This window comes from Triturus cristatus, chromosome 3_2, assembly GCF_964204655.1.
Source record: "Triturus cristatus chromosome 3_2, aTriCri1.1, whole genome shotgun sequence".
Lineage (NCBI taxonomy): Eukaryota > Metazoa > Chordata > Amphibia > Caudata > Salamandridae > Triturus > Triturus cristatus.
This window is the reverse complement of record NC_140584.1, coordinates 192767662-192795153: the sequence shown is the minus strand read 5'-3', so window position 1 is coordinate 192795153 and position 27492 is coordinate 192767662.

Sequence of the window (27492 nt, the reverse complement as noted above, 5' to 3'; positions counted from 1 at the left end):
ACTCAAGATTTGGAACACAGGCACTAGAGATGTAATACTACACTTGGGCACAGGTGTGCCAGCTTTACCTCACCCACAGGAAGCGGGTGCATAGGCCTCGAAGTGTGTCGGGTTTCTTCTATCTGTTCCGTGGAGCCTGAAGACAAAGATGCTGCAGGCGGTAGGTCCGGGAGAGATGCAGTGGATCCAAGAGTGGATCGGAGATGTTGAAGACCTGTAAGCAGAGGGGACAGTGTTCACAGTCATTAGCCAGTGACCGGCGTGGCACCAGGTGGGTACCAGGCAATGTCGGGTGCAAACAGGAAGAAAGGTGTAGCTTGTCTCTGCAGCCACGTGGTCCCTGGAGGTCGACGACATCCAGGAGTCGGTTCACGAGCTGTCCCACGCAGGCTCTCGCTGTCGGCGGTGTCGGCGACTTCATCGAAGCAAACAAACCTTGGCAAAAGCAATTGTTGTAGGAGATGAAATAAGCTGATGGTTCTGACCAGCAAGGTCAGAAGAACTGCTCCTTTGGAGGGGAGCAAGGGCCAGTCTGGAGCAACCAGACCAGCGGTGTATTTTGTAAAGTTCATCGCCAAGATGGCTACTAGCCAGCGGGCCAGCAACCGGTTAGGCGTGTCGAGTGGCAAAATGCAGAAGGGCCCCACGCAGATCGTGGAGATGCTGGAGGGCTCACCTTTGGTGCAGATGCTGCTCGGGTGTTGGGCTTCTCAGATCCCAAAGCACAACTTGGAGGGAGCCTCGGTTGTTGCACTTGTCAGCTTGTCGTGGTCGTTTCAAGATGGCTGGCTCCACGTGTCTCGGTGCCTCCACGGGTCTCCTCTTTTCAGGGACTGTGGATCGGGCGGTGAGAGGTCTGGAGGTCCAGGTCTTGTCAGTCTCTGGGCTCGGGCTCCAGCGGGAGGCGGCGGCAAAGCAGACGTTGATTCGCTGGATGGTGCTTGCGTTAGCAAGGTGGTCACTCCCTGACCACAGGGGAGATTGGCTTCAGTCCTCTGTGCAGCAGAGCGTCGAAGTTCCCATCTTCTTCTTAGTGTTAAGTTGATTCCAGGATGTCTGAAGTCTTAGGACACAGCTCCTACCTTTAAGCGGATTCTAGGGGCCGGACTACCTGCTAGGTCCCTCCCTATGGGTGGGACCAGGAAGGGGGGTGGTTACACCCCCAATCCTTTGTCCAGCTCGCCCCAGGCCCGGGACTGGTGTGCCCCAGGACCGGTTTGAACTGGCATATGCACCGAGGCTCCTTGTGAGCCACAGGCATGTCTGGTTTCTTTCAAGCCCTACCTGACCAATACACAAAATCCTGTCTGGGGTGGTGCACGCACCTCCCCTGGCAGGAAACCCTTTGTCCACACCTCCCAAGCTGGAAGGACTCCCAGCAGCAGGAGGGCAGACTTGTGTCTGTGGTGGCAGCATCCATTTTGTGGAGCTGAGGCTATGTCTGATTTTACCCGGGTTTCAGGTACTGTACATGTCGTGTCCCTCTAGAAGGGTGGAATGCTAACCCCGTCGCCAGAATTGGCGAGGGGTTAGTATTCCAATTCGTATGACACCTTACTCGACATGTTTTGATAAAGCCAAACCAAAGATAGCATTTAACCGCGAGGTTCATAATGCCCTTAAGAGTATATGGTATGACGATATCTGGAAACAGTAGAAGGAAGTTGTTCCGACCACTGCAGACAGGCTCAGCTCATGCCAGAGCACCATCTCACATGGAACCAAGCACTCTGCCTTCAGGATTGTTAAGGCCTGCCATAGGAGTGACTTATAGGTTACCAGGTGTCCCATTTAAGGTTAGGTATAGGTATACTACACCTTAGTAAGAGGTGATTACACCAACTTACCCCAGCTGAGTGATCAGCCAGTTGTGTCAAATTGTTAGGCCAAGCCTGGGGTGGCATAATACATGCTTCAGCCCCTGGTAGGCCTTGGGTACACCAATGCCCTGGGTACCTAGTGTACACTGGTACAGGGGCTGACAGGGTGATCCACTTCCAATTGGTTATGCACCTAGGGTGCATAGTTTTAATTTAGTAGAGAGAACAGCAGGCTGGGGGTCTGATTGGCAGGCCCACAGCCTCAATATGTCAAAAACCAGTGAAGCAAAAAGCAAAAATTTGGGGTGACCATAGGATAGCAGACCCTACTCTCCTACAATACCCTTGTGAATCTGTGCCCTTTATTGCTGGGAAACAGGAGAATAAACAAGCCCACAGCAGGCAATGACAGAAACAGGAGTTGAATAAATGGGATGATAAGTAGCAGAGGGTTTCCGGTTAAAGAGTGAAAGAGTAAAAAAATACACTTCATGGTTCGAAGTGTAGGGACTATCCATAAATGAAGAAATATCATTAAACAAAAGGAATTTTTATGGCACACAAGAAACATTTGACAAAAACAGCCTTTTTCAATAGAAATATAATTTATTAAAATACAATTTTTTGTTATGTAATTTCCTATATAATCTTCACTTCATCAATTATATTTATTTATAAATCTCTGTCTCCGCAATGCAATTTGCGGAGTTCAGCTAAATCCATTACTGTAGATGAATCAATAATTAAGCCATGTCCACTGAATGCACTTAAAGTGGTTTTGAACAAATTGCATATTGAATTTGCAAATATTGAGTCTTTTCCGGTATGCAGTCATAACAAATAAAACATCTGTGATATCAATACAATATTTAAGGTTAATATATTCAAAAATAATACTTACATCTTGGCATGGTTTATGTTGACAAAATATGCAAACACATTTTTAACCAAAAGAAGGAAGCCTTTGGCTTAAGTTTGAAGCTGAGGCATTTGAAGTTTTTCTGAGAGAGTGTTTAACAAAGTAGTGATCCACAAGGCTTGGACAGAAAATATTTGTTTATAAGAATTAGAATCAAGGATAACAAACTTGTAGTTTAGTTGACTGACTATTCATTAGAAGCTGACATTGGACTATATGACACATCAAAGTTGGAACAGGTGTAAGCTGAATTTAAGAGTAGGATAGATGTGATATGCAGCAGGAAGTGGGAGGTCAGTAAAATTTAGCATTTTTAAAATCGCTAAGCCGGAGTGCACTGTTACCTGGCAACATTGGGAAGAAAGATCTTGCAACTTTATAAGGGACGTGAAAAATCCAGTCTCATCTAAAGAAGCATTAATAAGGTTGGGAATGGAGTCTGTCATTTTGGGAGATTTTAAAAAGGTATATAAGAAAAGCTTCTTTCCAAGCGAGGGTCAGATTAACCAGTGGTTAGAACAGCTTGGCGTACCTTACCTCACGTTAGTGTAGCAAGCATATTCAGAAATCCCAATTTCATATCAGAAAATATATCAATCTTCGAGAGGCAGGATTAAAGATTTATCTGGTCTGCTGACAGATATATAAAAATAATAATAAAAGGATTTTTTATTTTGCATGATATGTTTGATGACGTAATGGCTTGGAAAAAACCTACAGATACCTGGCAAGAAGCCACTATTAGACTATTCAGACATCCTAGCTGCTAGCATATTTTTTGTGTTACAAGAAGATCAAAAAACATTTATCTCTGGAGGGCAGCATGATGAACTTACTCGCACACTGGTTACAATGTTTGCTCTAGCAATTACATATAGAATAGCTCTTGGAATTTTTCAGTTTTGATGTCCCTAAAGAGTTTGACCAAGGTAATTTGGTATATGTAGTTAATGCACCAATGCAGTTTGGTTTTGGGCATACTTTTATAACAAGCATGCAGGCTCTGTGCAAGTGTCCTTTGGCTAACATATTGGCAAATGTAAATTTTACTTTGGGATTCAGAATTTAGAAAGGAACAAGACAAGAGTGTCTTCTTTCACCTGGACTATCAAATATTTTTACTGATCCTTAGCCTCAGAAGATTCATTGCAAAAATGGTTTAATACTAGTCTGCTAAAAGGATATTGGTGTCAATCTTGAGATGTATGCAAATGATGCTATGATTTATACTTCCACTACACTAATAACACATCTTCATGTGGATAGCATTTTGAAGGACTTTAGTACACTTGCTTGCTAAGCAATTAATGACTCAAAGTAAGAGATTATGGCATGGAATTTGGTAAATATTTCCTCTCAGATAAGAACTGAATAAATATATTTGGGAATAATAGTGAAGCCTGATGTACAAAACAAGTGAATAAGGTCTGCATGAAAATCTCTTAAACAGTTGAACTATTTACCTTTACCATTGATAGGTCTATTTGAAATCCTTAAAATATCTGTCATGTCAAAACTCTGTTTTGTATTTGATTCCATTCCATTTAAAGGGAAGACAAAAGTATTTCAAACAATCAAAGGGATATTTAATAGATTTGTATGGGCTTTTAATGGGGTCACTCTATGCAGGGAAAATGTAGAATGTCTATTAAATGAGTTGTGTTGGCCATTCCAGACTTGCACCGCTATTTTTGAGAGGGGATTATTTATATAAATTCTCCCCCTCCAAATATTTTTTAAATACTTGTTGAATAAGTTAACTTACCTTTGGTTATGCCTTATCTGGTAGAGATTAGACCTAGCCACAGATTCCTTACCTTAGAATTATCCCCAGGCGCCATACTGGATCCTGAAATTCTTCTACAGCAGCACCTCTGCGCATCAGTGGAAGGCACTGAGCGACTCTGTAACAGCGTTGTCCACCGGATGTGACATCATTAGAGTAAATATAAGCCCTCCTCTGACGCAATGATGTAAGGGTCTATCGCGACTACTTTTCGCACTAAAACACAGAGCCATGTATAGAAATTCCTATGGAAACAGTGTGTCCAAAAAGAATCTTCTTTTTGAAAGATGCTTATATCAAGTATTATTGGTTGTATGGTGTGTCTTATATTTATTTATTTTTTTGTGTACCATCGAAAAGCACAAAGGTGCATAGAAGAGATCTGTAAAAAAAGGAGAACCAGTTCGCAGAGCAGGGAGAATGGGTGGGTCGGTAAGGAATCTGCAGATAGATCTAGTCTTTACCAGATAAGGCCCTACTGAAGATAAGTAATTTATTCATCTGATAGTGACGCCGAGCCACAGATTTCTTACCTTAGAATAGATACCCAAGCAATACCAAGCCAGAGGTAGGTCTGAAAAATGATTCCAAGAAATATCGCCGACTAGACTATCCGGTCTGTATAAGAAAAAGAGAGACCGCTTACCAGGAAGGGAGGGGTGGAAGAAAACATCCCCCCAGGAAACTCGGGGAGAACTCCGTATGGAACTGAATCCACAGCCATGCAAAGACATGGGAGAAAATGCATGGCAGAAGAACAAGACAAGTGGGAAGAACACTCCATATAAACATAGCACTAGAGTGCCCCCCAGAAGGGCAACTGTTCCGAGAGACTGAGGCAGAAGGTTAAGGACAACAAATTAAAGTACTGGGCAAAGCTCCCAGTCATAGTAGTAGGCAAAGCAAAGGGCTCCAACCAATGGCTGATAAAGGATTGTGAGCAATAGCAACAATCATGGCCATAGACCACATTAGGCAGAGGAAACACTTTGAGAGAGGGAGAGAAGGCTCTCTGGGACTGTGCAGCATACAATCCCAAGAAAAGGAAGGTATAAAACACATATAAATAGAGAGGTATAAATATATATATATGATATGCATGAACATGTCCAGAATTCACACTGTACAATAATAGGTGCCCAAGAAGAGTATGACCACAACAGGGGCCATGTGCTGAAGGCGAGACAATGTCAAACTGAAAACCAGCCACTTGGCCCGCCTAAAGGGAGAGGGTGTGGATGAAGCACACAACCCAGAAAACCAAAGGAGCAGACAGAAATAGCACTACAGACTGAACAGTATTATTAGGCAGTCGAGAGACAATTGAAAAAAAAACTGCAGGACAGAAACAACCCCGCTAGAATAGAGAAATAAAGGCCAAAATGGAGGACTGAAAAAAGGGGCCGAGGTGGACGAGGCCAACACATAGGAGACCTACACAGACAACCAGGCCATAGTGTAAAATAAATTATTATTGGAAGACCAATGCCAGAAATTAAAGCCCAACCAAAGGGCCAGTGTAAAGAAGAGAAGGACAACACTTAGAAGGAGTGAGCAGCATGTGTAAGGTTTTACCCTCAGCTTCCCTTTTCATATACAACAATACTAGAGGAGGGGTACCTTATTTTATTGGATCTTATTACTATCCACAAGACAAAATGTTGTGTTGCCACTATCTCACTTGGGTGTAGGATTGTTCACCCAGGTAAGCTGGTCAAAATCACTGTGCCCTTCTGGGATATATTTTAGGTTCCTCGCCCAGCAGTATGCTTGCTTCATCATCCTGCTCACCTAGGGCCTCATGTAGGTAAATAAATTTTACCGGTTCTTAAATACCGAGCCGTACCGAATCGGTAAATTAGAATCGGTAAGTTATATGTAGGTAAAAATTCGGTAACAGTTACCGATTCGGTAACATTCGGTAAATACGAATCGGAATTCACCGAATCGGTAAATACCGAGGTGATAATTACCGATTCGGAAAATACCGAGGTGGTATCTACCGATTCGGAAAATACCGAGGTGGTATCCACCGAATCGGAAAATACCGAATCGGTATGTACGGATTCGGTAAATAACATCACATGACTTGACGAAACAGCTAATCCTGTGCAACGACAGCCCACCCAACCAGGAACTGCCCACACCCAGGCAGGTGTACACAATTAGCCGACGTGGCCACACCCAGGCAGGTGTACATAATTAGCCGACCCTGGAGAGGCTTGGAGTGCAGAGGAGAGGCAGGGAGCAGTTGCATGTGCGAGCGGGAAACGAACAGCATGTCCAGCCAGAGAACACAGAAAGACGGAGGGGAAAGGAGGAGGAAGCTCAAATTCAGCCCCAAGGAACTCCAGGTGCTGGTGGAGGAGGTGGTGAAGCAGCACCAGAAGCTGTTTGGGAGGCAATCCCTGCAAGTGCCTGAGGCCGAAAAGCGCAACATATGGCTGGCCATCCAGGCGCAGGTCAATGCTGTGGGAGTGACCCACAGGGACATTGAGGTCCTCAAAAAGCGCTGGTATGACCTGAGGATTGTGACCAAGAGGAAGATGGGCGACATCCAGAAGGAGGCCAGCCAGACCGGAGGTGGAACCAACAGGGCACCTGCCCTCACCGAACTGGAGGAGCTGGTGGCGGCCACAATCGAGCAAGAGAGCGTCGTGGGTCTTGGGGACGCCGACAGCTCTGCCAGAGCCGCAACACACCAAGGTAAGACGAAAGCACAGCAATGTAGCCCCCCCTACCCCTATCCCACATCCCCCATTGTGAAACGAGAATCACACTGCAGTCCACACGTGTCAGTGCAGACAGGCAATGCATTCCGGGAGATGTAGTCAGGGCAACACTAACCATGACGTAAATGTCACAGGGCAACAGGGCATGTCACGCACTCGAGGCACAAGGAGACAGAGGACAGATTGGAATGTGAAATGATTTATTGTGACGCTTGCAATGCAGCCCTTCCGGGACACTGAGCCAATGTTGTTTTTCTGTCCACAGATGTGACATCATGCAGTACAGGGCATGCTGCAGGGGAGACGGCACACCTGCCACAAAAATCACCTCTAGCCAGCATGAGTTCAGACCAGGGAGCAGGCCCACTGGCAGCCGCACCACCAACACAGCCAGCCTCGCCGCACACAGAGCCAGCATCACCTCACCGAGAGCCAGCATCACCACAACCACAGCCAGCATCGCCACTCATGTTCGATTCACCGGCCACATCTCCGCTTGCAGGTGTGAGAATGAGGAGGCGTCCAGCAGCCAGGCTACGGGCCTTCGACATCTCGTCAGACGACAGCATGGGCCCAGAAGACCGCACCGGGCACCAGGAAGGGAGCCATCCCACTGTGCCCCACACCTCACAGGCAGCACAGACGGGAGCAAGAGGGCGCCGCAGGTCGCGTGTCCAGAGTCCACCAGCACCCACTGACGGCCATGGTGTCTTCTTGGGGCTCGAGGGCCAAATGTTGAAGCAACAGCGCCTGCAATCAAAGGCAGTTATGTCAGTCCAGAGGCACATGCGGGTGATGAAGACAAGCTTAGTCAACATGGACACAAACATTGGCGGCATGGCTGCGGGCATTCGGGACATGTCCCAGTCAATCCAGCAGTTGTGCAGCAAATTAGATGCTGACATCGAAGCACGGCGCCGGGAACGCCAGAGAAGGGACACTACCAGCAGGGCACTCAACCGTCTGGCAACTGCGACTTCCCTACTTTGCCGGCGCTCTGTGACGATGCAGGAGGGCCTAACACAGTGCTGCAGCGACCTGTCTCGGGGGATGGTGCAGGTGACAAGTGCACTAGGGGTGCTATTGACTAGTCAGGCGTCGACAACTGCTGCAGGGGATGCTGCGGAGCGCATCGACACCAGCAGCAGCATCACACCCCCCGTCCCAGAAGCACGCAGGAGCAGCAGGCGGCTTGGGGTTGGCTCTAGTGAGGATGCACAGGCCGTGCAATCCACCACTGCAGCGCGTATGCGCAAACATTGATGTGGCCCTGCTTAGCCACTTCCCATTGGGTGACGTAACCCTGGACATACTCCTTGTATAGATGGTATATTGCCAGATTGGCCTGTTCATGTGTTCATGGCGTGGTGCCACATTAAACTACGTCATGACTTCTCACAACTCGCTGTGTCCCCTCACTTACTCAGAAATAGTTGCATGTGATCTCTGCCCGTCTCTCTCTCCCATCGATTGCAGTTGGCACTCTAGCTGCGCTGCCCTCTGGCTGGCCTGACTCATCCTCGTTGTCCTCAACATATGTTAGTTCCACATCTGTACCTTTTTTCGTGGCAAGGTTGTGCAGCATTGCACAAGTGGCAATAATCTTGCAGCAGGTGATGGGTTTGTACTGGCGTGCGCCTCCGCTCTTGTGGAGGCAGCGGAACCTGCTCTTCAGTAGTCCAAACGTGCGCTCCACCACATTGCGTGTTGTTTTGTGGGCCACGTTGTATCGTCTCTCACTCTGGGTTGCTGGGTGTAGGTAGGGAGTGAGGATGAATGAACGGCATGCATATGCACTGTCGCCTGGATGAGTAAGAGGGAACCATCAGTTACATGCCTCTATACACTCTGATTTGCAGGTTTCAAGGGGCGTCACTGTTACTTACCCAGCAGGTATCCCTCTCCGAATTCGCCGGCACTCAGTCGTGTGTAGATCCCACTATTCTGGAAGATGTATGAGTCGTGGGTGCTCCCAGGAAACTTTGCAACAATATCTGTGATGATGTTCCCTGCATCACAGATCACCTGCACATTGATGGAGTGGGTGGACTTCCTGTTCCTGTAGATGTGCTCTGTATCAGCTGGTGGACAGATTGGGATGTGTGTACCATCAATACAGCCGATGACATGGGGGAACTGTGCCATGTGATAAAAGTCTGTTTTTGTTTTCTGCAGTGCAGCCTGTGTGTTTGGGAAGCTTATGTAGTGGTGCATTCTCTGCATCATGGCATCCAGGAACTTCCTGAAGAAACGGGACAGGCAACTCTGGGATACACCACCCACCGCAGCTATCACCACCTGATAACTGCCGGATGCCAGTAGATGTAGGCTGCAGAGCACCTGCACATGTGGTGGTATGGCGTGCGCCCTTCTTGTTGGCTGGTCCAGGAGTGGGTGCAGGTCCCTTATCAGGTCCATGATGGTTTCGGGGTGTAGCCTGTACCTCTCATGTATCTCTGCATCAGTCAGCTGTAATAGTGTGATGCGCTGTCTGTAGATTTGTTCCTCCCGTCGCCACACCCTCAGTCCTGCTGCCTGTAGACGTAGGCGCCTTGCAATGACGTACATGGCGGCCATGTTGTCCACGCTGTTGCATTTTGGGATTGCTTATGTGCATTGTTGATGGTTACCACCTGCTTTCAATCCGTGTTAATTACCGACTCTTATTTACCGATTTTCCTGGATTTCTTAATTACCGCCTGCTCCTACATGTCATTTTATATTTTTACCACTTCATATTTACCACTTCATATTTACCGATTCGTTAATTATGTATTCGGTAAACATGAATCGGTATTTTGGAATTCGGTAACTATGAATCGGTATTTACTGCCTCATATTTACCGAAAAGTGGTTTTTGGACTCCTACATCTCACTTGTCTGAATACCGGTCGGTAACGGCATATTTACCGAAAATCGGCCGTTACCGACCGGTATTTCGCTACCTACATGAGGCCCCTAGTGAGGGGGACAGGCTCAACACGTTTGTTAGTGGAGTTCTTTGGCTCAGTGGTTTTAGGGATTGTGAGAGAAATTAAAATTGCCTGCCGGATCCTACTACTTTTTTAATGGTAGGTCAATTGGCAAGGTTAAAAACAGTGCAATGTCCTAGGGGAGTAGTGACCTTATATATCTGAGGTTGACATTTCAACCGTTAGAATCGCCCATGAGGGTCAGTTGACTTTCTTCAGGACCTTATTTTTGCGCTAATACCTATAAGTGTAACTGGCCTTTATCGCCATGTATATCCATCTTTTTAAAAAGTTTTTGAGAAAGGCATACACGCAAATCATACAGACCAGCATTTTGGACTTTAGCAATTAATTAGCAAGGTGTAGCCATACTCCAGACCAGAATATACCATACCAACAGAGGGTAACTCGGATTACGCAGGGTCAAATTCATCAGAAGATGGTTCCTCAGATTCTGATTCTTGGTGAAATGACAGAGATCAAACATGTGGGAGTAAACAAAGAAATAGATGAAGATCATGGCAGCAGTACAGCTACCCACCAGTTCCCCACTTCCTCCAACCAGCTTTTCAACCCCAAACCCAACAATGCATGCCTTGGGGTCCCCCATTTAACCCACTAATGCCTACACATTTCTCAAACCAGTGCCCTGGTCAGGGCTGCAGAGACAGGAGAAGAAAATATTCCAGGGTACAGTGGGAAACAGAGGACTCATGGGTACAAACACGCAGCAAGACACACCCACAACTGGGGCCCAGAACGATGATCTAGTTACAAATTTGACAAGTAAGAGTTTACCACCCATTCAACTAGGTCCTTAATAAAGGCCTAGGGTTTGTGCCAACACCCAGATTTGACAAGTTTCATTTACATTGTGAACTAGCTGCATTTTTTCATAAATTACTATTAAAAGCACACTTTGGAGAACACGAACAGCCAAGTGACAGAAGTTGGAAAGGTTTACAAAAAAAGTCAACATTCTGCCCCTCTCCCTGACACACACAACCCCTGTAGAAATATTAACGTTTGAAGAAGCAGTCTACACTGAAATTGAAAAACTGGACACCAATTCCATACATACATTTTAAAATCTGAGTAATGCAGAAAGAACAGCACTAGAAGAACTTAAAAGAACAGAGAAATCGCTATCAAGCCAGCAGATCACTACAGACCACTACAGCTTACAGAATGGAATGCCGAAGGTTATTAGCAGATAAACGAAACTATACCATTCTGAACAATGATCCAACCAACACATTAACAACAGAAATCAAGATACTGATTGAAGAAGCAGAATGTAAGGGATGGATAAATAAACAAGAAGGTGACTTTTTAAGGAACAACAATCCTATCCATCCAAAAAATCCACGAGAACTGATGCCCACCCCCAGGTAAACCCATAGTCTCGGGAATAGGGTCCCTTCTAGAACCATCATCACAATTCTGTGGTTATGTTTGTAAGAGTACAGAAAACCAAGACATACATTAAATACACAAAATACTTCCTTGCCCACATTACAGATCTTGATTTTGTGGAGAGTGAAAATCTAATCCTCAGTCTAGATGTAGAAAGTCTCTACACAAGTCTCCCACAAGAGAGAGCCTTAGAGGTTATTATTAAGGAAATCTTAGATACAGAGGATTGGACTTACTTAACCCCCGTTAACTTTGTAATGGAATGTGCTAGACTTGCACTTATGAAAAGCTTTTTTTAATTCAAGGGAGTCCTGTTCTTGGAAACTCACAGAACTTCGATGGGCAGTACGTTTGCTCCAGTGTGGCCAGGCTTTATGTCTACAATTTGGAAAATACAGTGATTCTCCATGATAACAACCCATACAGATCCATACAGACCACACATAATAACTTTCATCAATTGGCTAAACACACAAGACAGGCATCTAAAACGTATCCACACTCTCAGCAAGAAATCTTTGACCTTTTTAGATTTAACGGTTGTCCATGAACATGGAAAACTACAAACTGACACATATCAGAAACTGACAGCCAAAAGTAACCTATTGAGGTTTGACAGCTTTCATCTCAGATCACTACGAAAAAACCTGCTGTAAGGTCAGTTCCTATGGCCACATAGGAACTGCAGTCAACTAAAGATCTGGTTAAAAAATGTAGAAAGCACAACTACCCAGAGAGAATAGTTAAAAAAGCTAAGAAGAGAGCTAGACACCAAAATCGTGAAGCTACGCTAGAAACTCCTACAAGGCAAAGGAAGACCCTCCCTTAGTATGTGAGACTACATATAAAATTGACTCAGACTATGTCAAGAATATTATAAGACATGACTAGCAGATCCCCAGACAATGGGACTACCCTCTATTTTCACACAAAAGAGAAACAAGTATAAAAGACACAATAGTACACACAAGACTGAGACCTATGTTGAGAACAAAAAACACTATACTTAACACTTTTGGGCTCTCTGAAATTAAAAGGTAATTACCCCTGTGGACAATGCAGTGTCTGCACCTGACCACATCTATTAAGAAAATTGATCTGAGACTACGTACAAAGTGGGAATTACACAAATGCACTAACTGTAGCTCAAAACAAGTCATCTATATGATAATATGCCCCTGTGATTTTCGTTAAATAGGCATGAAGAAAAGAAAAGTGAACGTAAGAATAGCAGAACATTGATGCAACATACGTTGCAGATGGGCAACAACAAAAATTGGCAGAACATTACTTTACAAAAGGGCATACAGCAGAAGAACCGAGGTGGATAGTTCTCGAACAAGTCCAAGTAGAATTAAGAGACATAGAGAGTTCTTTTTGAAAAAGAACAGTGGTGGATTCATAAATTATCCACACAACATAAAGGACTGAATGAGGAAATACCGTCGGGGAACATCCTATAAGATATACAATAGATCATGCATGACAACACCACAGGTGTTTTTAAGTGTAGAACTACATTACCCAGGAACCAACATGGGCACAGAAATCAATAGGATGGATTCCACCACATCCGAGAAAGAACTACAATTCCCACAAACTTAGTAGTTCTGTAGTTCATAAGCAGATCACATGACTGTCACATGACAAAGAAAAGGAAGTAATTTTCTGTTCAAGAGACAAAAACCTGTAATTTACGATGTAATCACTATTATGAATCCAAGCCTAAAATATGGGCTATTAATCTACATGACAAAGACTAATAAGACACTTATTCACATCCCACTGAGGAAAAAGAAAAATAACCTAGATCTATAATTCCGAAGAAATTTGTAGTTCTTTTACAGACTGCGTAATCATGTGATGGCCACATGACGAGAAAGAGGATAAAATCTGAGACAGTCGGCTTCCGCCCCTTGACACAGGGTGCGGGGAGTCGAATAGGTAGAGTCACTGGTGCTGTCCTTTGATGAAGTGAGTAATACAAAAGCAGGAGAGACCCTGATGCACCTTCTGTTTAAAAATCATTTTTCAAAGTGCATAATATACACGCTATGCTTGAGTCTATTTTCTCAATTTGTTCCAACAGAGTGTGACTATAAGGAGCGCAGCCCCCCCAGATTAATGCTATGAAGTCTTATTGATTAAAAGGCCAAGTAGATGTAGATTATGTACACTGTTGAAATCACAATCATGGTGTGCAATATCACTTGATTTTATTATAAATGCCTGATACTTTTTTTAACCTGCAATACAGACTATAAGAGGTTTTTAACACAAGTGTGCATGGCAAGACACCCAACTGCATGGGAGAAAATATGTACAATGCATAAAAAATAGATTTTTCAGTACTGCATAATGCTGTTGATTCTCTCTCCCTCAGCTGAGACCAATGCAAGAAGGTAAATGTCCTACATACCAGTCTGTATGATTTGCATGTCTTTCTTAAAAACGTTTTAGAAAAAGACAGATATACACGGCGATAAAGGCCAGTTTCATTTGTAGGTATTAGCGCAAAAATAAGGCCCTGAAGAAAGCCAACCGACAACCCACACAGGCGATTCTAATGGCTGAAACATGTCGACCGCAGATGTATAGGGTCAATTCTCCCCAATGACATTGCACTGTTTTTAATGTTGCCAATGGACCAACCATTAAAAAAGTAGTACGATTCGGCAGGCAATTTTTATTTCTTCTCACAATCCCTAAAACCACATAGCCAAAGAACTCCACTAACAAACGAGTTCAGACCATCCCCCCACTTTAGGTGAGCAGGACGAGGGTCCGGTGATGAAGCAAGCCATAGAAGGTACCTGTGGGTGAGGACCCTAAAATATATCCCATAAGGGAACAGTGATTATCACCGATTTACCTGAGTGAACAATCCTGCACCCGAGTGCAATAGTGGCAACACAATATTCTGTCTTGTGGATAGTAATAGGATCCAACAAAATAAGGTAACCCTCATCAAGTATTGTTGCAAAGAAGAGAAGGAAGAGATAGCAAGGCAATGCCTACAGCCAATGTAGCAGGATAGCCAGAAGCAATGGAAAGTCCTTGTATGCACAGGACAACCCATGCCCAGCCAACAATCCAGGGCAAAATGTGGGTGAGGATCCTGATGCCGCCCAAAATTATAATCGGTAGCTTACTAGTACAAGGAGGACAAACACACAAGGGGTGGGAACTGCAACCACGCCTGCAAGAAGTGGAAGAAATTCCCCTGAAAGTATCCTAAGGGATCACAAACCTCCGTACGATCCAACCTAGAGTAGACGGGCAAAGAACCCATGTCCAAGAAGAACGGAAGAGGAACATTTGCCATATGCCCCCAAAAAGGGCAGAAGGCACACCTGAAGAACAGCCAGGCCAGTAAAGAAGCATTGGGTTGCCCTCGGTGGTGTTAAGGAAACAGCTCCAATCAAAAAGTGAAAACAGCTGCAGCTTCATGCAAGGCAGAAGCAGATGAAAAACAGGCCATGCCGAGACATAGAAGAGATAGGGTGGCGAGTGGGCCACTCATGCCAAGATACGGACAAGGAATGGCCACAAGGAACCTAATAGACACAAAGGGGCAGCCAGGGGTCCGTCTTCCCGTGTATAGAGAGAACTAACACAAGATGACCCTGAAGAGGCATCAACAGAGTGGAAGAGAAGGACCACCCTGGCCAGTGCGGAAACACACTCAATGAATAGGGGGGCAAGAAGGATCCCTGTGCACCATCTGCTGACTTGCCCCAATGCACCAAGCATAGCATGAGGAGTCCCCTATAAAGAAAAATATTGAGGAACACCTGTAAGGCATACAGACGAAGTACCCTGTCGGACAGGCAACAAGGCAACAGTGCATCCACACAATACCATGAAAACACCCCAAGCAGAACCTGAGTAGAAAGCAAAGAAGATGGTGCAGCCACCGGTGCAGATCCAAAGTGGGTCAGAAATTAAAGACAAGTCCTAGAAAACAACCAGGGACTACAACCTATCATCGACAGGGTAGAATGCAGAAAGAAAACACCTGCTTAGACAGGGCACAACACAGACGCCACGTGGAGGGACAAGTGAAAAGAAGAAGCCAACTGGCACAGCCCTATAACAGTCCACACAGAGGGATATGCAGTAGACCATTCCCAGCCTGACCGAGTACTGGGGGAGGAAGAAGAAGAAGATATGGCAAACAGGGATTAAGATTTGGCTCCACTCTGCCTATTCCGAAAACGGCATAAAGCGGAATCAGTTTGAGAGCCAAACAGATATTGACCATTGAAAGGCATGTCCACCAAGGCGGACTAAACAGCCTCAGACAAACCAGAGGTATGTGTCCTGGTACGCCAGCGAAGAGCCCCCAAAAGGGCCATAGCCATCTGACAGAATCTGTGGCTCTCCATGTCACAATGAATCAGAAATGTAGCCACCTAAAGACCATCTTGGATCAGCTGAGAAAGAGTGTCCCAAGAGTCATCAGGGATGGAGGGGAGAAGGCGCAAGACCGAATACCCACAGCACATGAGAAAAATGACCCAAAACACAATGCGTATAAACGTACTGTAAGGCAGAGCTGGTAGCAGAAAAAATATATCAACCAAAAGCATCCAGACATTTAGACTCTCTATCGGGAGGGACGTCAGGCACAGTGCCGATTTTGCGGGAGGCTGTAACAGCCTGAACCACAAAGCAGTACAGAGTAGCCTGACGGGAAAGGCAGAGTGGGTCTCCAGGGGCATAATGGTGCCTATGATCTACAGACCATTATTCTGAGGCCCTTGAAATGGGTTTAGCCCAAGTGCCCAACAGAAAATCAAAGAGGGTTTCACTGAAGGGAAGCGCAGGCTCAGTACTCAGCCCGCTAAGTAGGGGATCAATGGCCACTTCCATAGATGGAAGCTGCAGCCCCAGAACTACCTCAACTCTCTGCAAAAGCTGAGCAAAAGCCAAGCTAGCCTCCAAAGCATGGAGGCAAAAACAGGCAAGAGGATGGGGATGAATCGAGGCCACTAGTGTCACCAAGGGCAGAAAGCCAATGAAACTCAGGAGGAGGCTCAGTCAAGTGATCAGAGAAACTTACCAGCATAGCCTGCACAGAATCGATACACGCCACTACCGCCACCGCCAAGAGTCAAAGGGTGCCGGAGTCAGCGTCGCCGCCCCGGGACTCCATTTCCCGGTAGCACTAGCGGCGGCGCACACATTGAACGCAGCGCCTGCGCCTGCGCCAGGAGGCGCCCATAAGAACAGCTGAGGGCGGCAGAGCGGGGGGGAGCAGAGAAACTTACCAGCATAGCCTGCACAGAATCGATACACGCCACTCCCGCCACCGCCAAGAGTCAAAGGGTGCCAGAGTCAGCGTCGCCGCCCCGGGACTCCATTTCCCGGTAGCACTAGCGGCGGCGCACACATTGAACGCAGCGCCTGCGCCAGGAGGCACCCATAAGAACAGCTGAGGCCCGCATCGCGGGACGCGTGCGGGACGCGCCGGGCGAAGCCCGGGACAAGGACGGGACCGTCTGTGGCCGTCAGTGGACGACAAGGGACGGGACGGGCTCACCCCCTGAGCGCAACGCCATACCATGGGTAAGCGCAAACTGCCATCATCAACTCTCGGGGGGGCGGGGAAAGTGAAGGTACCTCGTATAACTACTACATCAAATAACATCATGTCGTACATTACCTCTGCCGTGGGGAAACTCAATCAAGAGATTGCGGAGAAAGAACGGGAACTAGGGTTGGAAAAAACATGTTTGGACTTCCTTGTGTCCCCATTGCCCAGCAGACAAGTCATACCTCTGGAACCTGTGATTCAAATCGTTCCTGCTAGGGATATATCACCTCAGGACCAATGTACCACAACAACTCACGGGGTGCTCATTCCATCGTGTACAGACACTGTCCCAAGCCCCATACGAGAGGCTACCGGTACAGCCATTAAGCGCGCTAAAAGGCTGCCAAGGAGACCATCAAAGAAGAATGTGCACTATTTCTCAAAATCGCGCCCAGCTATAAGTAACTTTGAAATACGCTTGAAGGATATGGTGGAAAAAGTACTTACGGACAAGCTAGAAACTACCCTTGTCCACATTGCAAACGATATCATTGAGACCTTGAGAGAATGTGTGTCGGAAATATTAGGGAAATGTGATCAGATAAATAAGCTGGTATCATTAATAACACCGGATTGCCCGCAACCTAAAATATTAGGTATTTCCGTTGACCATGATCCACCTATGGAAGTGACAGGGAACGACAAGCCTCTAGTCTTAAATCGGCCCTCACCTCCACACACTCAAACACGCCCAAAACCACCTAAAATAGTTACTTTACTAACTAAGAATAAGGATCCTAGGGAACTGGGCCATGAAGAGGGCAGCCCCAATGCCTCCTCGGCAAATACTGTTGCGAATAAAGGCGGAGCCCCACAGGGAGTAACAAGGTTACGTATAAAGCCCCGTGTTAATCTACCACCTGAGGCAACCCCGTTCGTCGCCGTCCTAGTAAATATTCCACCTTTAAGCCCAGAGGAGGAAGAGTCACAGGGTACACTATTAGAGAATGTCAAGTTATGGTTTGATGAAAACTGTACAGGCCCAAAAAATATATCTACTCACATCATGACGGCGAGACGAGTCAACTGGTTGGGCCATACGTTAAAAAAGTTACCGGGAGACTGTATCATTGTAAATTTTAATAGACCCCATGAGGCTGCTCGCCTGTTTTGGGATGCTACTGTTATCAAGGCAGGAGGGGTTTGTGTGGTTCCTTTAGGTTATTTTTACCCTCGGCCAAACCCTCCCAAATCATTCTTGGGTGACGGTGGTCAACTAGAAGCCCCGAGACGCCCGACTGATTTATCATCTTGGGCCCTGCAGACATCAGGTTTCATCCCAAGACATACTGATGTCAACAGACCAACTAATAGGGCCACCTTGGATTTAACAAATAGATACACAGCCTTATCTCATTTAGATGAAAATGATTGACTGACCTGCTACGCTGACCCTAAGACACAGATGTATGGCATCCCTACTGTAGACAGGGGAGCTGGGAAATCAGTTAAAATCATAAGCTGGAATATTGCAGGGCTTCGTTCTAAGAGGGCTGACAGCATATGGTTGGAACAAATTAAGGAGTAGGATGTATTGGCACTCCAGGAAACCTGGGATAGGGAATGCAACTTTTGGATAGATGGATATTTATCGTATTCCGAAGCTGCCCTAGCAACAAGTTCAGGGAGAGACAGAGGGGGGCTTTTGTTCCTAATTTCTGTGAAACATATGGGTACCGCTAAAATTCTAAGCTCCACACCCCCTAATTTTCTAGCCCTGGAATTTACTTTACCAAACAAGCATAAAATCTTTTATGTTAACTTTTATAATGCCCCATGTGGTACGCATTGTAATGAAAGGTCAAATCACTTTTGTTCATTTAATCCTCCTCGGGGATTTTAACACACACTTGTGTCAGCTAATCTGCCAGTATAGGGATAAAACAGATATTGATTTCTTGCCCTACTCACATTTTGAACACTCAACAAAGGGGGCTGCTCTAGAAGAATTACTGTCCGATGTTGATCTAGCCGAACCGGAGTTTTCTGACACCAATGACCGGGTAGCAACATACAGTGCTAGGAACAGTAACACTATTATAGATTTTATATTTGTCTCCCCAGGCTTGCTGCAAAATGTCATCTTTTACAATGCAATACACGCTACATTTAGTGATCATAACCCAGTGTTATTGGAATTACGTAATAACAATCCATATTTACTTACTGAAAATATAAATATAGTACCTCCCTTGGAATTAACCGTTCAGGATCAGGGGAGACGGCTAAAATGGAGTAAAATAATCCCAGAGGCTTTTTATACTACACTAAGTGATAAGGTGGGCAAGGAAATTAATATCTGTTTAGATCCGCTAAGGCTGGGTGGGCATATTATCTCCTCATTTGACTTAATTTGCCAGCAAGTGGCTGTGGACCTAACATGTAAGACATCACATAAGGAGCAAAAACCACATGGGTGGTTTGATTCAAAGTGCTCCAAAGCCCATAGAGACTTACTGGTGGAACTAAAAAAGACACCCAGAGATAACGAGGAAGTGGCCAGGTTAAGGAAATATTATAAAATGACTGTTGAGTCCCGGAAGAATGATATAAAAAAAAACGCTTGGGACTCCCTGTATGATAAGGCCAGTCTTAGGAATAGTTCCAAATTCTGGGAAATCGTCAATTCTCCACTTTTTAATGATAAGGAAAATACCCCGCTTGAACTAAATATATCTGAACGTGAATGGCTAGACCATTTTGGGAAAATCTATGGTAGTGGCCTCCCAGCAGATGTTTTTGTTCCGATAGCGAGCGACCAATTGGAGCCCCCACTGAGATTTACAATTAAAGAAACACAAAAGGCCATAGAGGACACGGTTGCTCATAAGGCCCCTGGCCCAGACGGGGTACCAGCTGATATGTTTAAAGCACATCCTAATATATGGTCTGTAGTTCTCACTAATGTCTTTAATATAGCCTGCACTGATAATAGCAGATTGCCCACTTCCTGGTCACGGGCTATTATTGTCCCGATTTTTAAGAAGGGCCAGAGGGGGGACCCTAGATGCTATCGGCCCATATCATTATTGGACTCGTCATTTAAAATACTAGGGAAGGTTATCCTGTCTAAGATCTCCTCTTGGGTTTCTAATAATCACATCATGTGTAATGCACAGTATGGCTTTAGAACTGGACAAGGCACCGAAGAACAGTGCCTGAATTTACATCTAATAGTCAGCAAATATACTGTAGCGACAAAAGGGGCAATCTACCTGGCTTTTATGGACTTGTCCACGGCTTTTGACCTAGTTAATAGGTCGAAACTGTGGACAATGCTCCTGGAGCTGGGTTTAGATCGGGCCTTGGTGAACTTCCTGGCAGAGCTCCACAGAGATCTAACTGCGGTCATTCGTATGACACAAGACGGGAAGTGTACCGCTGGTCTCAAGTCCGGCAGGGGAGTCCGCCAGGGGTGTATCCTGGCCCCAATGCTATTCTCTCTATATATAAACTCACTGGGATCTACCTTGGCGGCTGCATCCGTTGATGTCCCACGCATGGGGGGAACCCCAGTGCCGGTCTTATTATACGCTGACGACACGGTGCTGCTGTCAAGGACCCCTGTAGGTTTACAACATTTGCTAAATTCTTTTGGGGACTTTATGCAAAACCTGGACCTCGTGACAAATGTAGAGAAATCGCATGTCATGGCCATAGGGAAAGGTAGGAAGAACATGAAAACCCTTTCTTGTAATGGCTTAGTAATGACGAGAGTGAAAGTTTTTACCTATCTTGGCGTCGTGTTTGATGACACAGGGTCTTGGGCACCCCAAGTTGCTAATAAAGTAGCAGCCGTGAAAAGATCATCGGCGGCTATATTAGGCTTTGCAAAAAGATTGGGGGGCAAACCAGCTGAGGCCATATTAACGATCTATAGATCAAAAACCCTAGCCATAGCAAGGTATGGGGCAGCAATTTGGGACTATAAAGATCTAGCCCCGATACAGAGAGAAGAAAATAAATTTCTTCGATCTGTCTTGGGTCTCCCCCAATCTACATCATCCTTTGCAGCTCATATGGAGCTTGGGATAGGGTACATTACAGATATGTTAAATTTGGCACCGCTTTTAGTATGGATCAGAACCTGGCTGAACCCCAACCTTACACTAAACCACAAGATTATTAGTGATTGTATGGGGAGGGACAAAGTGGCGGACATTTTGTGGGTGACATTTATTAAAACATCTGCAGTACATCTGGGTCGCCCTGAATTATATTTGAATCCGGAAAATCTTACCAAGGAAGATATTACTTGGGTAAAAACTCAATTCATAAAATCACGTGAATTAGAACGAGAAGCAAAGGAAATCACTAAGCCAACAGTTAGGGCACACTATTTGTTGATCTCGTCCTTGTCAATCCAACCCTACTTGACTACTGTTACCAGACCCTATCGCCGGTGGCTTCTAACAAAATTTAGATTTAATCAAGCCCATTTTCTGCTGGGTACTTACGATAAATGGTGTAACCCAAAGGAAAACATACCTTGTGAATGTGATAATTTCTCCGACCAGGATCAGACACATTTTGTGTTTTTCTGTTCTTTCTTTGCAGAAAGTAGGAAAAAGTTCATTAGACCACTGTTAAGGGAAAAGGGGTTTGTACAGTTTAAACCCGCACTGTATTATCTTCAATTATTGGAGACCCCATTAGTGATGTTTGGTGTAGCTAATTTTCTGATTGCTTCAATCCGTGCTAGAGGGAAGAGACTCCGGATGAATGTAGGAGCTGGTATTGTAAATGTTTACCCGAGATCAAATAACATAATTTAAATCAATTCTCTTGTAATATATGAAATATTGGGGTTATGAATCATGAAACATTTGCTACTATAAATTTTTAGTGTATATTTGTGTGGATTTATATGTATATCTCACAGACCTTTTATATATTTAAATTTTATTTATATAATAAGCTCTGGAAATTTTTAACATTATGTATCTGTATAGTATACTTTTATGATTTTTAAATAATCGAATAAAGTGCTTTTTGACTTGACTTGACTTGAAGTGATCACCCACATCACCAAAATACCGGTTTGTCAAGGTGAAAATAGCAGAGGGCTCCTCCGAAAGTGGAGGAAGGTAGCCTAGAGAGGGCTGATCATCTGATGCTTTTCTTGACTATCAATTGGTGCCCGGAAGGTGACAATTCGGCATCGGGAGGGGAGAGGAGAGAAGGAAGAGGCGATTGGTGCTGTCGATGCTGAGGTTAGCGCCAGTGGATCCAACACAGGCATCACAGGTGAGAACTCTAAGGGGCTGTGCACTGCAGCTGAGAAGGCGTCGATCATTGATGTTGGTGACCCCGCTGACACTGAGGGAGGTCTCGCTGGTTTGGAGTCAGTCGAGGCCTCACTGACCTTCCTGGGAACAAGAAGCGCACCAGTGGGAGGCTGAGAGTCATATGTATGAACGGGTAAAAGGCGCCTTCAAGGGATTTATTTGAAATACTCTGTTCTATTGCTTTTGATATATATTTTTAACTGCAAGAATTATTGATAAACTCACCAGAGAGATATTATTCAAATGTATTTTAACTAAGAAATATTTTTGTTCCTTGTGAGGACATAAGAACCAATCACGAAACAATAAATATTCAAAACACGAGTATATATAGAAAAAGGTTTTATCTTTTGAAATTTATCAAGGGTACTACACAGTTATACAAACAATGTAACAAGAGGAAAATAAATACAATTGTTACAATAAACTTCTTCAATTGAAAAGTTGCTGGGGACTGGAAATTTAATTACACCGTCCAAATAAGCACCAGAGTTCACTTACCTGTATCTTTTGAGGATTATTCACCTTAAACAAAAGCCACAGAACGACGATCGATTTGACATATACGTATCAATTGTATTCTATAATTCTTGAATCTTTGGAAACACCATTCAGGGGTAAACTGTTAAATTTATGATAGTCCTGAAGATGGTCTCATGGACAAATGCATAGAGACTGAAACGTCGACATTTACACTCTCTTCAGGAAAAATAATGTACAATGAGAAGAAGTGTTTACAATAGTGACATTGAAGGATTATACAATTGTATTTATTTTCCTCTTGTTACATTGTTTGTATAACTGTGTAGTACCCTTGATAAATTTCAAAAGATAAAACCTTTTTTAGGTCTCGGCTAGCGAAGGCTGCGCTTTCGCAGTCTCGCTCGCGAGACATAATGACTTGGAGAAGAGGGGCTTGAACCCGCCCCTCTTCTCCCCTGTTCTCCATTGGCTGGCCTCTTGAATGCTGGCCAGCCATTGGAGAAGAGGTCCGTCACTCCGAACAGGCCCCGTCCTTTTCGGATTCGGGGGCATGTTTTTTCCAACTTTTCTAATTATCTCCTCCAGCCAATGGCAAGAGGAGAGTAAAGAAAAACACGCCCCCGAATTCGAAACCGCCGCTGCCTTTCTCCGAGGCATTTCTGCTTTGCCTCGGAGAAAGGCAGTGGTGTGCTTGCCTTTTGCTCTGCCTTGTCTAACACAGGTGGCAACCCTAGATGAGTGACGCTTTAACCAAACCAAACATGTCGGCCAAAAAAAAACCTTTATACTACATGCTAGAGCGCGCAAATAGAAACGGGATGTACCAGGTTATTGGTCATTAAAACTACTCATCGGAAAGTAGGAGTACAGATATACAGCCCGGATAACTGGTTATTTAGTCGGCACCCAGTTGGCACCGTTTTGATAACGTGTTTCCTTAATCGGTTCTCTCTGTGAAGCTAATTTCGTATGTGGTCCATGGATGAGGCGATGATCCGGCAAGGGGCGGTGGGGGCCTACAATTTCTAAAACGTACGACGCAAAAGGGAAGGATTCTGTCATAGGGGATGGAGGCGCTATTGGTCGGAATGAGATAGATAAACATTGACACATGTACCTAGGGAACAAAGATTCTGGTTGTCAGGTGGTCACCGTCACTTAGTAATACTTGATATTAGTAACACTACTCCAAAATGGCCGCCGCATTATTACGTCGCCTTGGCCTTGTCCGTTGGTAGCAGTATTTCATACTTCGTTTTCTCCAGGCTTCCTCACGCGATCTTGTCCTTTCGTCTATTTCCATGGCCGTCACTAGGTAGTGTCAGGCTTCGGTTGTCCGTCTTTTCTTACGATGCCATTTGTTCCCGGGTGCACTGTGCTGGGTGCTGACTACTTGGCAGAGCGGGAGCTGTCGGAGGCTGAGCATGGAGCGATTCCTGCAGGGCTGCAGGGCCGCCCTAAGGGTAAGGAGCCCGAGGGAGGGAAGAATGCAATGTGCACACTCACGGCAACATCTGCAGACGCTGCACTGTCTACGGATATGTACATTGAAGCACAGTGCACTCTCTGCACGACACTACGGACTGCACTTTACGCGATCAAACCACTTGTTTATTTTGCCCAGCAGTGCGCCTACTGTATGGAACCTACACTAGTTGACACTGTATCCTAAGGCCTGTGGATCCTGTACACTCATTCAGATTAACTTTTTTGAATTTTCTTGCTCTGATGTGTTGTCCCACTGCATGAAACGCTACAGCAGTACTTAGAAACTGAAGTTGTAGTATTTGCTTGTCTAAGTAGTTCCATTTTTTTTTTTTATTTCGTTTTCTTGTGGTCGCTATTTTTAAGTACTAGTCAGTCTGATAGAAGTCTCCTTAAGGAATTAAGTTTGACTACTTTTTTTTTTAAACCTGTTTCCATAATCGGTGTATACGCCCGGTGCCTACTTAGCGATTTCCTTGCCCTGTAAATATAATAACATCGAAAGATACACGTACACGCGATGTGTGCACTGTATATTGTTATTGTACATTTACTGTGCCGAAAACACTGCTCAAACTGTTTACTTGTATTCACATTGTCAACACAACAAAGTAACTGAATTATTGCACGCTGGAGCCTGCTGGTACAATGCTAAGTACAATTTTCATGGTGAATTGTGTGCATGGCTCTTAGGGAACTTTCTGGAAGGTCCATATTGTACCCACAGCAATGTTTACTCACCAGCTACAAATGTGCGCTACTCGCTCAATCATCATGCAGTACAAGCAAGCACTGTATACACTGCGTCCTTTATATGGGCTGCTGCATCACTGCACATTTCCCTCACAGTGCGGGGAGAAACATGCAGGGGGCGTCACCGCAGTCAGCGAAACGGGAGCCATCACTTTATTGTGCCCCTCACCATCACGCACCCCAGGAAGGTGCTGGGTGACAGGCTACATGCCAGGGTTCAGCAGACGGGTGTTCAGTGGGGGTCAGGTTTTCTGTTAGGATTGTTTCCATTTGCCCCTTTGGTTCTTCTCTTGAACATGGCACGCTGTTCCCATCAGTTTGTATGTGTGATGAAACCACGGGAACTAATGTGGAAGGTCAATCTTTGACCTTGTAGAAGCCCCAGCGCTTCAGCCCAGGGGGCTCTCTCACCCTTAAGCTTTGTCCTCCTCGGTGAAGCTGTCATTGCCTTGATGTAGAAGCTTCTAAAAATGGAAGGTACACACCCCATCCAAGAGGGTGTCCCGGGACTCGCAGCCATCTTAGAGGATCCTACGGCCATGATATTTCCAAAACTTGTATCCCACGTGTTCCTGCATGGCAAGGCTGCCCTGTCCCATAGAGCAGATCCTCCCTTCAAGAGAGCGACACAGAGGTGGACGTAGAATTTAGATGAGCAACGGTACCCAGTGACGGAGGGAGAAGCCCCCCTTGCATCCCCCTGCCCTCCAGCAGACATGCTTCACTGGGAGGTCTGACTTCAGATTGTGTACACATGCTGTGCTCATGGGGGCCCAACTGAAAGGAAAGCGTCGGCACTCACAGCTCCAAGTTTTGTGAAGTGATTCATGGGTATTATGTGCACTCCAGGACTGAACTGACCCCGACTGAAAATTACCTCTTCTGGACCCTTTCTCTGCTGTGCTAAGTATGTATGTAATATTGTGTCAAATGCAGTCAGATAACGTGTAGACTCGAGGAATGCCGTTATATGCCCCCACATTTTAGACAGTCTCCATAACTTCTCAACCATTAGGAGAAAAAAGTGACAGCTACCAGCAACCCAACACGTCTCAGCAGCTTCCTGATGTTTCAGACCTAACCATACAAAATCCTGAGACCAATGAGTAATCATCATGGCAAACCTAGAGAAAACCTCAACAGCTTCCTTAACTTTCCGTTCTTTTGCGAGGCAGAGAGTAACGACTACGGCATGAGTGTTCGCTGACCAATCGCCCCCACTATGGCCACCTCAGAAGCCTTTCTGATAATCTGTCAATTTTTATTAGTCATTTATTTTTTAAATGCTTCATTTTTAGTGATAAATGCAAAGATCTAGAAACAACGGTGCCACTTCTGCTTTGGCTCCCAAGATCAATGTGTATGTGTCTAGATCTATGTGTGTGTGTGTGGTTCTGTTTGTGTGTGCGTGTGGCTGTGTGTTTATGTGTATGCGGCTCTGTGTATGTATGTGTGGCTCTGTGTGTGTGTGGGAGGCTCTGTGTGTGTGTGTATGTGTGTGCCTCTGTGTGTGTTGCTCTGTGTGGGTGGCTTTTTTTGTAGGTGGCTCTATGCGTGGGTGGCTCTGTCTGTGTGTGGGTAGCTCTATTTGTGTGGCTCTATTTGTGTGTGGGTTGCTCTATGTGAATAGCTCTGTGTAGGTGGCTCTGTGTGGGTGGCTCTGTGTTTGTGGGTGGCTTTGTGTGTGTGGCTCTGTGTGTGGGTGCAAATGCAATAGGTCTCGCATTTGAGATAGATTAAGCTATTGCCATTGTAAATAACAATGGCGTTTCTTTAAATGTTTTAAAAATAAAAACATAAACAAAAATAATGTCATGAGCAGTGCCAATAGCTCTAACTTTAACAATGCCGAGACCATTGCATTGTAAATGCTTGTCTACATATACTCGTGTTTTGAATATTTATTGTTTTGTGATTGGTTCATTGGTTCTTATGTCCTCACGAGGAACAAAAATATTTCTTAGTCAAAATACATTTGAATATTATCTCTCTGGCGAGCTTATCAATAATTCTTGCAGTTAAAAATATATATCAAAAGCAATAGAACAGAGTATTTCAAATAAATCCCTTGAAGGCACCTTTTACCCGTTCATTTGATGTGCCCAAGCCCTCAAGGGTAGATTGGGTTTCCCATTATATTCAATTGAGAGTCATATGTGGCATGGAAGGTGGGAGAGTATTTCCTCATCTGAGCCAGAGTCACCAGAGCACCGGGAAACATTGGAAGGTGCAGCCCAGA